The following is a 12,270-nucleotide window of genomic DNA, read 5'->3' on the forward strand; positions in this document are numbered from 1 at the left end:
TCTCTAACATCCTGTCACCAGGTAGTTAGTTCTGTAACTAAGTATGTGCACACAGCAGTCTGTTAAATTTTCCTGCATGGGTTCAGCTAGGGTGTTCAGGCAGTTGGTCACCAAGTGTGTGATGCAGGCTCTCACCTCCAATCCTAGAGGGGCATGGGAGATTGGTGCAGGCACTGGACTCTGGCTGTGGTAGGGCATCACGCACTGAGCCAGGCAGGGGGCTGATGGCTGCCCCTGAGAGTCTGAAAGGGAAGCGTGTCCCTATTCTCTAGGGTGAGTAGGTAGGTGAGTTTTGCAGCCAGACTATGAGCACCCCACTCTGTTGGTTGTAAAGACTCAAGGGCACCACTTTTTCTTGGACTTCTGTAGCAGGTGACTAGGCACTTTAGGTGCTACCACCAGTCCTCAAGCCCCTCCTGTAGTTTGATAAAGGTGCCTACTTAAGGGGCAGGGCTGTTTCGAGGGTCACAAATCTGCCAGTTCACAGCTGAAGAAGTTGAAGTTAAACTTCAGATGTTTGCCCTGTTGTACTGTGGCAGTCAGGACTAACACTGTTGAGATAGGTCCCCACAAGTCTATACAGGGGTGTAAGGCACTCAGAGTCTGCAGCCCCCTGATACCTGTGCTTAGCAAAGGAGCTGTGCTGACCTTGTGTTCCTGGCTTAGGGGAGTCAGTAGCTTATTTGTTCCGTCTCCAAGGCCAAGAGAATGGGTCAGGGCGCCTTTTGGGATCTACTTTTGGCCCAGCAGACTCCTAGTGCAGACTGCAGAGGGAGGAGGTAAAAGGGAGAGAGGTTTTTTCCAAATGGGCTTTTTTTTTTTTTTTTTTTTAAATCCCTGTGAAAGGGTGCATGCATGTACTTATTTTAGCCTCTTGGGAGATGCTTTTCACTGGTTCGGAGTGTCCAAGCAGAATCTCTGCTGCCGGGTCTCTCTCGATGTGGAAACTGCTTCCTGAGCGTGCGCACAGCACAGCTGTTTGCCTGCTTCACTGCAGACCGGTGTGGCTGCAGCACTACAGGTTCGCAGTCACCGCTCTGGCCCTCTTCACTTCTTCCGAATGGTCTCCCCTCCCATATCACTCAGATGGATTTCTCAACTTTGCCTTTTTCAGGACTACTAGATATTCATATAGAATCAAATCATTTGTTTTTTCAGGTATTTGTTGTAAGAGGGATACAGGAAGCGTCTAACTACTCCTCCATGTTGACCACGCCTCTTCATGGTGTATTATTTTTTTGATATGATGCTGAATTCTATTGGCTAGAATTTTGTTGAGAATTTTTGCATCTATATTTATGAGAGATATCGGTCTGTAATTTTCTTTTTTGTGGCATCTTTGCCTGGTTTTGTTATCAGGGTTATGCTGGCTTCATAAAATGAATTCAGAAGTATCCCTTCCTTTTCTATGTTCTGAAATATTTTGAGCAGTACTGGTATAAGCTCTTCTCTGAATATTTGGTAGAATTCTCCAGTGAAACCATCTGGGCCAGGACTTTTTTTTGTCGGGAGATTTTTTTTATTATCTATCTCTTCTCTTGTTCTGGGTCTGTTCAGATTTTCAACATCGGTTTGTGGTAGTTTGGGTAGGTAGTGTGCTTTTAGAAATTTACCCATTTCCTCTAGGTTTTGAAATTTGCTATAGTTTTTCATAATACTCTGTTATAATCCTTTTTATTTCAGTTGAGTCTATAGTAATGTCCCCCATTTTATTTATTTGGTTCATTTACGTCCTCTCCTGTTTTCCTTTTGTCAGTCTGGCCAGTGGTTTGTCAATTTTGTTGATCCTTTCAAAGAACCAGCTTTTGGTTTTGTTGACTCTTTCTATTGTTGTTCTAGCCTTTATTTCATTTATTTCTGCTCTGATCTTTATTATTTCCTTTCTTCTAATGGCTGTGGCTTTCTTTTTATTTTTATTTTTTTTGCTGTTCTCTTTCTATTTGTTTGAGTTGTGTAGTTAATGTTTTCATTTTGTCCCTTTTTTCTTTTTTGATGTGTACATCTATTGCTGTAAATTGTCCTCTGAGGACTGCCTTTGCTGTATCTCAAAGGTTTTGCTATGATGTGTTTTCATTCTCATTTGATTCTAGGAATTTTTTGATTCCATCTCTGATTTCTTCTATTACCCAGTGATGTGTAAGCAGGGTATTATTCAGTTTCCATGTAATTGATTTTTCTCCTTGCTCATTCTGTTGTTAATTTCTCCCTTGATGGCATTGAGGTCAGGGAAGACAGTTTGTATTATCTCAACATTTTGGATCTTGTTGAGGATTGTTCTGTGGCCTAAGATGTGGTCTATTCTGGAGAGTGTTCCATGTGCATTGGAAAATAATGTGTACTTTGCAGCTGTTGGGTGTAGTGTTCTATATATGCGTCTATGAGGTCAAGTTGGCTGATTGTGCCCTTTAGGTCTTCTGTATCTTTGTTGAGTTTCTTTCTAGATGTTATGTCCTTTACCAAGAGTGGTGTGTTGAAATCTCCTATTATTATTGTGGAACTGTCAATTTCTTTTTTCAGTGTTGTTAGAGTTTGATTTATGTATTTTTGAGCACTGTCATTGGGTGTTTATTATGTTTATGTCTTCATGATGGATCATCCCCTTGATCATTATATAGTGTCCTTCTTTGTCTTTTATCGTGGACTTTGTTTTAAAGTCTATTTTATCTGAGATTAGTATTACCACTCCTGCTCTTTTTTTGGGAGCTGTTCGCTTGATATTTTTTCCATCCTTTGATTTTTAATAAATTTATGTCTTTGTTTCTTAGGTGTGTCTCCTGTAGACAGCATATTTATGGATCCTTTTTTTTTTTTTATCCATTCGGTCACTCTCCATCTCTTTATGGGTGCATTTAGGCCATTGACATTCAGTGTAATTACTAATAGGTGTGAGTTTCTTCCTGTCATTTTGTAGTGCTGTTTTCTGTGGTGCTGACGTTTTCTTTGTTCCTCTCACTCTCCTTTGCTGAATTCCTTTTGTTTGTGGATTTTTTTCATTTCTTTAGTTTTTGTAGGTTTTTTTTTTCTGAGATTTTTATGTTTTTCTTCTCTATTTTGATGAGTAGGTTTGTTAACTTTCTTTGTGGTTACTTTGAAATTTACCCTTATCTTCCTAGGTTTGAACAGTCTAGTATTACTTGGTATTGCCTTGCCTTCTTCTACATTAGTAGGTTCTATACCTATACCATTTATTTCCTCTTTTATTTTTCTGCTGTTGTTTTCATTTACAGATTAACCTCTCGGGTTCCCTGTTGTAGTTGTTTCGGATTTGGATAGTCCTCAAGAGTTCATTTCCTAGGTTGGGATCTGGCTAGTACAATCCTGTGTCCTTTATTCAGCCTGTGGTCTGATATTGTTTGTTTTCAGATCAAAGGACTCCCTTTAATAATTCTTGTATGTTTGGTTTGGTTTTTACATATTCCCTTAATTTCTGTTTATCTGGAAGTGACCTAATTTCATCATCATATTTGAACGACAGTTTTGCAGGATATATTATTCTTGGCTGGCAATTTTTTTCTTTCAAGATTTTATATATAACATCCTATTGCCTTCTTGCCTGCATGGTTTCTGCCAAATAATCCGAGCTGAGTCTTATTGTTTCTCTTATGTATGTGACTTTTTTTTTTTTTTTCCCTCGAACTGCTTTCAGGATTTTTTGTCTTTGGTTTTAGGGAGTGTGATTAGGCTATGCCTTGGTGATTTTCTTTTGGGGTCTATTCTATATGGGGTTCATTGAGCTTCTTGGATGGTCAGCTTTTCATCTTCATGATATTGGGGAATTTTTCTGTCAGCAATTCAATGATCCTTTCTGTGTTTTCTGTTTTTTCCTCTTGTTCTGGAACTCCAATCCCTCGAAAATTTTTGCTTTTGATGTATCCCACATATTTCTCAGAGTTTCTTCATTTTTCCTCATTCTTTTTTCTAATTTTTCCTCAAATAGAGTTGGATCCAAGTGTTTGTCTTCAATTTTGCTGATTCTCTCTTCCATCGTTTCAAACCTCCTCAGCCCTTCTATGACACTATCCATTTCTAAAATCTTGTTGTTTACCTTTTGGATTTCTAATTTTTTTTAATGGTTTCTAGTTGTGAATTTATTTTAGCATTTTGTTCCTGTATTATTTTCTTGAATTCTTCCATTTTTTTGTCTGTATTTTCCTTGAATTTGTCTGCCTTTTCCATGAATTTTCCTATTTTTTCCTCATTTTTGTCTGCTTTTTGCTTCAACTGTTGGATAATTCTGAATATTAGGGATTTGAATTCCCTATCAGGTAGTTCTAGGGCCTTTTTTCCTACTGGAATGTCATCTGCTGTTTTCTTTTGGACACCTACTGGAACCATCCTGTCCTGTTTATGTATATGTTTTGATATTGTCTGCTGTCTTTGTGGCATTCAGTGGTTATTTTCTTCATTTATTTATTGTAGGTTTATTTGTTTTGTCCTGATTTTTTGTTTTAGTTAGTAATGTCTGAGCAGGTGGACTGTGCGTTCTTAGTTGTTTGCTCGTCTGTGGGCACGGTACTTTTCATCTCTTTTTCTAATGGACACGGTCAGTCACTCAGGTATGGTACAGCAGGGCAGGTTCAGCTGAAGGAGAGTTGCTCGGATGGGTTGTTTGTGGCACATACTAGGGCTGAAAGGGTGGGTCTGGAATCAGTGCAAGGCAGATTCCAGTAAGCTGTGTCTGTGCTTCTTGGGAGGGGTGTTGTTCAGCACACAGTCCAGGTAGGCAGGAAGGAGGGGGAGATTGTGATGTGTGGAGCTAAGATGGGTATGGGAAAGATGAGAGAGAGGAAAGAGGAACAGGAGACAAAAACATATACAAAAACAAAAAAGTGTGCTAAGGGAGCCTGCTACTGGAGTGGAGAGATGAGAGACTGAGAAATGGAGCAAAATAAAAATGAAAAAAGAAAAAAACGAATAAATAGAGAAACTGGAATTGAAGAAAGACAGAAAAGGAGAAAAGAGAGAGAAGGAAACAAAACGAAGAAATAAAAAGAACAAGAAAAATGAAATGCCAGCAGGGATGTCACTGCACATCTGCACAGAGTAAGGGAGTATCTTCTAAGCCGCTTGGCACTGCCCAGCCAGAAGAGGCTCCCAAGCTGAGAAAAGAAAAAGAAATCAAACAAATCAAAACAGAACAAACAAACAGCCCTGGGGGTCCCGCTAGTATGGCGGCACGGGCCAGAAAGCACTTCCACAGTCGAGTGGCACCTTGCATCCTGCCAGGAAGAAGCAAAGTTTGCCGCAGAGCCATGTATTTGAGAGAAAAGAGGGCAAGGTGGTGAGAGGTAAGGAAGAAATCTAATGAAGCAGAAAAAAGCAACACCAGCAGCCAACAAATGGCACTCAGGGAGCTGGTCAGTGCCGGCAGGTGGAATCCAAGTGACACTGGGGTGAAGCTGGTGCTTCCCAGCCAAGAGACTCTGGCTGCGGGAAGCAGAGGAGGCCGAGTAGAGGTGAAAAAGGTTAGGGGGTGGGAAAGCATGTATCATTGGTTACCGGTTGCTCTGTCTCCTGCTGGAAGCTCCGTGAAGCTGCTTTCTTGTACTCTGTTTACCAATCTCCAATAGGAGTCCAAGATGGTGGATCCATGCTGTGGTAGCTGATAGGGGACCTTTGCATGTATCTCTCCTCACTCTCTGGTCTCAGTCAGTTTCTTATTCCATGTGGTGCTTGGCTGAGTTCTTTATCTCTTCATTTGATGCTTAGGGTTTCAGGACTGACGTGTGACTCTGTTTGACTTAGTATTTCAGATCTTTGCTGTGGAGGCATGGCCTGGTGCTTCTGACTATAGTGCCATGTTCCCTAGAAGTCAGAAGTAACTATTCTTAAATACTATTTATAGGGCCCATATTCTTTGATTCACTGAATATATAGTTTTGTTAATATGGTGAGAAATTAGACAAATGTATGTTTTCTTAGAACAGCTGATTGTCTGAAAGTAGTTGTTAATTCAAGTGCTCTTATTGTTGTAAATGTTTCTTATACATTAGTCATTTTTCCCCACCATAAAACCATTTGGGGCTTAAATTTTCAGCTTTTCATCCTCTGACTGGCAAGTTATTTACCAAAATAAAACCCCCAAATCACTGTGTATTATAATTAAATGCCTGTATAGGCCTTAAAGATAAAACAATAATTGCAAATTATTCAAAAGCATTATTTTAAGATTAAGTCCAATAAATACACTAAGTGGGTGTACAGGTGTTACAGGGAAAGTGTGTCTGTTTTCCCACCCTGTAATATCAGCTGTGATGAGTCTAGTTAGTTTTAAACAATATCAGTCTTCAATTGGCCTTTCTCTATTCTGGAATCAGCCATCAGTAAGAACTGATAGCTTCTAGAAGTGAGAAGTTATTCAGGAATTTTGTTGGTTCTGTAATAACCTATAATTTGTCTCCCTCTTCTCCTTCCTTTCTCTTCTTCAGAATACTGAACATGAAATTAAATTGATTGGAGTACCTAGAAAGAATGGAAAGCTGCCACACAGCGTTCTTAGAGCTGGTGAGTAATATATCCAGTATCAATATTATTAATGCTTTCATTTCTTTATTCAATCATTTATCCATTCAGTCAGCAGATACTTATTAAGCAACTACTATAGGTACAAAATTATGGAGACCAAAAGATGCCCAGTATCTGACCTCAATCAAGTCACACTCTAGTTGGCACTTAAGTGAGAAATACTACCAAATCATCAAATAATTAAACTATAGTATTTTCTATGAGATTCACCAGTAGAGGAAATGGTAAGACAACTTTAAAATACTACCTTAATACCTAATTAGTCTTCTTGGTGTACAATCTCATAACCTATGCGTGTTAGGAACAATCCACTTAAGCAGCTGCAATGGTTGATGTTGAGTGGATCAATGAGGATCCTCCTTTGCCCGATGGAAGTTTAAGAAGCAATAATTGTTGGGCTGTCTCCAACTGTCCATCCTATCCCCACACCTCAAATGACTGACATGAAAGAGATTTTTATATTAAGTAGAAAGATCACCCTCTTTCCCTCTCCTGGGAATCTGGTTTTCTATCTTTAGAGATCATATTTTAAAAATAAAATTAACACCTTTCAATGAAACTCAGAATAAAAAAGAACTTGTTTGCCAGAGCAATCATTCTAAAATGTAAAGATCATCCAAAAAAGGGATTTCCCTATATTAGTTTTCCACTATTCAATATGTATGGATAATTTACAAATCTGTTTCTGAGTTACTGAGTATGTATTTTAATTATCAGATTTTAAAATCAGTGACAAATTAAGAGAACAACTACAGTGTTGTATAGCTTTCTTTGCTGAAGAATTTAAATTCCAAACCAAACTCTTCTTTTAGTTTATTGATGTAGTGTACCTTAATAGGGACTTGAGCTCCTGCTGCTGAAGATGCTTTTAGAAAGATGAAAGTGATTGGTTTCTGTAAACGGGTTCTGGCTTCCTAAAAGTAATATTTCCTGTTTTCCTTTATAGAGATGCTATATAACAGTTGAAAGATAAAAGACTCAGAGATGTAATACATCAAATAAGCTAAATGGATCTGGGAATGTTTAGAGGGCAGGGATTATCTGGTGAATTTGAACAATGGGAGCGGACGGATGCCGGGACGGGAAAACGTGCATTAACCTGGTTGTGTAATTTCTATATGGGAGAGAGAGGAGAAACAGATCATTAATGATTTTCCACCATGTGTCAGGCCCTATCATAATCTCATTTAATGTTATGGCAACTGTATAAGAGAGTATTTTTCCCCATATTATAGATGAAAGAACTGTGCTTAAATAAAATGTATAAGATCCCACAGTGGCCAAGTTGGGAATGGAATCCAGGTCTCTTTGATTCCAGAGCCTGTACCCCATTCCTTTCTGGATAGAACAAGGGTCTGATAAGAACTGAGATTATTCCAGGAAACAGAAACCACTTATACGCTGATATTCATAGATTACTACAAAGAATAACAAACTACAAGAATGTGATCTATTCTCATCATTCAGTGATGTTTTATTCAAAAATATAAGATTGTTAAATTATTTTTGCAATGATCTTTATGTTCCAGCATGGGAACTTTCTCAATGTAACCAATATTAGTCCACCAAAAGACTTAGGAATTATTGTTTTAGTTTAGATTTTTACTGACAAAATTCTATAAAACAGTTCAAATAATTCCTTTCTCTAACTATAAAACACTTTCCATAGCATGAGAAAATTCTGAGTTATTAATGAGATCATGCATGGGACATCCTTTGAGCTCTGTGAAAGGACTAAGTATAAAAGTGATGTTACTCTCTTTTATTCCATCTTATTTTAATGTCTTGCCTAAGCTGACTGAATGTTTGTGGCTTGTTAATTTTGTGGCTTGTTAATTTTGTTAGTCACCAGAAAAATGAAGCTACACTTCAATGCCTGAATGAAAACACAGGTCAGCTAATGATTTAAATTCCAGCCCCAGGCTTCCAGGAAAAACAAAGGTGTTTTGATTTCCATAGCATTAGTGTGTGAGGATTGGTTCTACACAATGATGTCAGATTTACTTAATGAGAACTCAGAAGGTATTAGTAAGAGCAGGTGACGTGAGCATCAGAGAGATTATTCTGACAAAATTTGAGAGCTACCTTTCAAGAATGCAGGGTAAAGAAGGAATGAGGAGGGGATAAAAGTTCTTAATGGACCCAGCGATATTCCAAGTGATCATATTTAAATTAATAAAGCATTGAAGATAGCATCAATTTCGTGACCTGGAAGACACGCTCAGATGAAGAAATGTTTTTTTGACAGGGGAATGGGTTGTTTGTTGATGGACTTTAAATAGACTAGAGACTGTTTGTATCCAGCATTATATTACTTGAAAAGCTAATCAAGCAGTTCATAATCAAGAGGAGAAAGTCCCTATGGATCAAGAAAGGGATTTTAACTCACTATGAGGAGATACTACTTTATTTTCTCAACTCCCCTGAACTCTCCTGTCTGAGTTTCCTAGCACTGTCATAACAAAAATACCACAAGTGAGTGGCTCTAAAGAACAGGAATTCATTGTCTCACAGTTTTGGAATAAAGAAGTCCAAATCAGGGCATGGGCTTTAAGGAAGGGCCTGTCCTTGTTGGTAGCCCTGGGCATTCCTTGGCTTGTAGATAGGTCTTTACATGGTCTCTTCCCTTATGAGTGTGTGTGTGTGTGTGTTTCTCCCTGTCTGTTTTCTCTTTTTATAAGATACCACTGAAACGGGATTAAGTTTAGGAGCCACCCTACTCCTGTATGGCCTCATTAACATAACAAAAGAAAGGCTCTCCCTATTTCCAAGCAGGGTCGTATTCACAGGTACAGAGGTGAGGACTTCAACAAATCTTTTTGGAGGACACAGTTCAATCCATAACACTCTCCTTATCTGGTTCTTCATTCTGCTGTCTCACCAGGATCTTCATCTTTCACTTTCTACTGTCTTCTTTCCATCATCATTTAAACACGCTCAACGTGTCTTTTGTCTAATGTAAATATATGAACAAAACCCTCTTAACTCCACAATCTCCTCCAGTTATTGTCCAATTTAATTATTCATAGACAGTTTTTCTTGAAAATATTTTCTATGTTCTCTCCAACTCACACTTCAAACTGCTTCCATCTGGGTTACAAAGTACCATCACTTTGAAATACTGCTCTATTTAGCATTATTTAATGTTGTTGCTTACTTTCTCATTTAAAAAAAATAATTTTATCTCCTTGTTTACCTACTACATCACCATACTCACCAAGTTTTCTTCTTTTTCCTATTTTGCTTGATTTAGCAGGCTTAAATGTTGGTTGGTTGTCTTCAGCATTTTTGCTTGGGTCCTCTTGCCTTCTCCCTCCACACACAATCTCTAAGCTACCTCTCTCTCTTTTCAGCAATAGTTGCCAATATGTTCACAACTTTTAAATAAGTATCTCTGGCCATACCTATCTTGTAAACTCCAAATTCATGTATCTAACTACCTACTGGACATATATCCGTCTTCACCACTACTATACTAATCTGGAGCCCTGGTGACACAGTGGTTAAGAGCTCGGCTGCTAAACAAAAGGTCGGCAGTTCAAATCCACCAGCCATTCCTTGGAAACTCGGGGGCAGTTCTACTCTGTCCTATAGGGTCGCTATGAGTCGGAATCAACTCCATGGCAGTAGGTTTGGGTTTTTGGGTTTTTATATCAATCTAGACCTTTATCACCTCACCTGACTCATTCATTTGACAAGCATTTATGGAGCCCATGTTTTTTGTACCAAACCCAGACATTATTCCAAGCAAAAAAGAAACAGCAGTTTAAGAAACAGAAAAAGAACTTGCCTCATGAAGCTTATAGTACATGAATTACTGTAATAACCATCCAATCAGTCTGCTTGCCTCTGGTTTTATCCTCCTTTATACTATAGTCAGCAGCTGGTTTTATGCAGTCATGTGCTGCATAACGTCCTCTGGGGCAACATCCCTCCACATATACGTCTGTTGTCCCCTAAGGTTTTTTTTTCTTTATAGGGAAAGCAGATCTCCTTTTGTTTATTATTCCCCCCTAAAGGTTTTAAAGACCCCAAACCCCTAGAGTGAACAAGCAATGGGGCTCCAGGGCACATTTCATTTCCTGTAACACCTCCTCCTCTGCCTTTCCCTCCTCCTGGCTTCATTCAGCCACCCAGCAGCCATGCAGCCATTCACGGTGCTAGCCAGGCGGGGCGCTCAAGGGCTCCCAGCTGCTCTTGTTCTCCGGCGAGCAGAACAAGAGGGGGTGCTGGGTGCATAACTCGGGGACTGCCTTTATATAATATGGTGTTTGTACAACGCCCAAATCGCATAACGTCCTATTTCACAGAACCTATCATGGATGTAAAGTGACTCGTGACTGTTCTTTAGTCAGAGTGATTTTTCTAAAATACTAAAATATAGATATAACCATATAATATCCTTGCTTAAATTAAAAAGTTTGAAATCCTTAGAATAGCCCTTCATTAACTATACCCACTCCCAACTCTAGAACTTTCCTCCGACCCCCACACTCCTAGGGCTCTGCCACTCTCTTCTAGGCTGCTGGTACTCCAGCCATGCTGTTTCTTTGCCTTGAGGGGCATTTCCCTTTTTCTTAGCCTAGAAAAGTTCTAACCAGCCTTAAAGATCAAACTCAAGTAGTTTCTCCTTTGGAATGTCTTTGTGTCGTACATATAGTCCATACTCAACATGTATTTGCCCAATGAAATAAAGTATGTTTTGCTAGTACTTAATGCATTCTTCTGTTGTGGCTCTTATTACATTGCACCATGGACATTTCCAGGTATTGCATGTATCAAGATCGTTTTTTATCTATAGCTACCTCCTAAATCTATAATCCTAGCTCAACTTCTTGTCATACAATCCTACTTCATATATATTCAACCATCTACTGAACTTCTTTACCAGGTATCTCACAGCAATCCACACTCAGCTTGTCCAACACTGAGTTATCATCTTTCCCTCCAAATATATTTTTTTCCTCTAGTCTTCCTTATATCAATAAATAGATGCTGTTTACCAAGCCAGAAATCTAGGAGTCATCTTTTTTCCTCCCCCTCCCTCAACTCCAAAATTTAATTAACCATTACATATAGCCAATTTTGTCCTTTAAATATTTCTCTTTTATTTTCCTGAATACTTTTGAATCTACCCATCCCCCTCCATCATCATCTCTATTCTAGGCCAGGCCACCTCCTGGATGACTACAATTGCCTCCTAAGCCCCTATCCATTCTGCACACTTGACTTAGAATGATATGATCTTTCTAAACCTAAATATGGTCCTATCACCTCCCTGCCAAAATCTATGCCCATTGCCTGAATTATAATCAATTCTTTAACATGGTTTCTGACCCCACCCCCATCTGCAGTCTCATTCCTTATTTCTTCCTCCTAGACCAACCTATTCTATAGTGACACTAATTTTTTTTCCCCATTATTTGAACCTGGCATGCTCTTATGATCAGATATTCATTCATGCAGTTCTCTCTCTCTGGAACACCATTTCCCCATTGTCTTCCCCTCAAACCTGAGTACATCCTTAACATCCTGCAGATGTCAGTTTATTTCTGGAAGCCTCCTCTGATTAACCTAGAATTGTTAGGTTCTCCTCTATGTGTGCCAATAAAACCCTATATTTCTTTTAAGCTGTTACTCATCTGACTTTTTAAATTGTCATATATTTGTCCATCTTTCTCAATAGAGTCCATAATTTTTAAGAATAGAAACCATGTCTCTTATTGATCTCACTCTATCCACAGC

This window comes from Trichechus manatus, unplaced genomic scaffold (assembly GCF_000243295.1).
Source record: "Trichechus manatus latirostris isolate Lorelei unplaced genomic scaffold, TriManLat1.0 scaffold00055, whole genome shotgun sequence".
Lineage (NCBI taxonomy): Eukaryota > Metazoa > Chordata > Mammalia > Sirenia > Trichechidae > Trichechus > Trichechus manatus.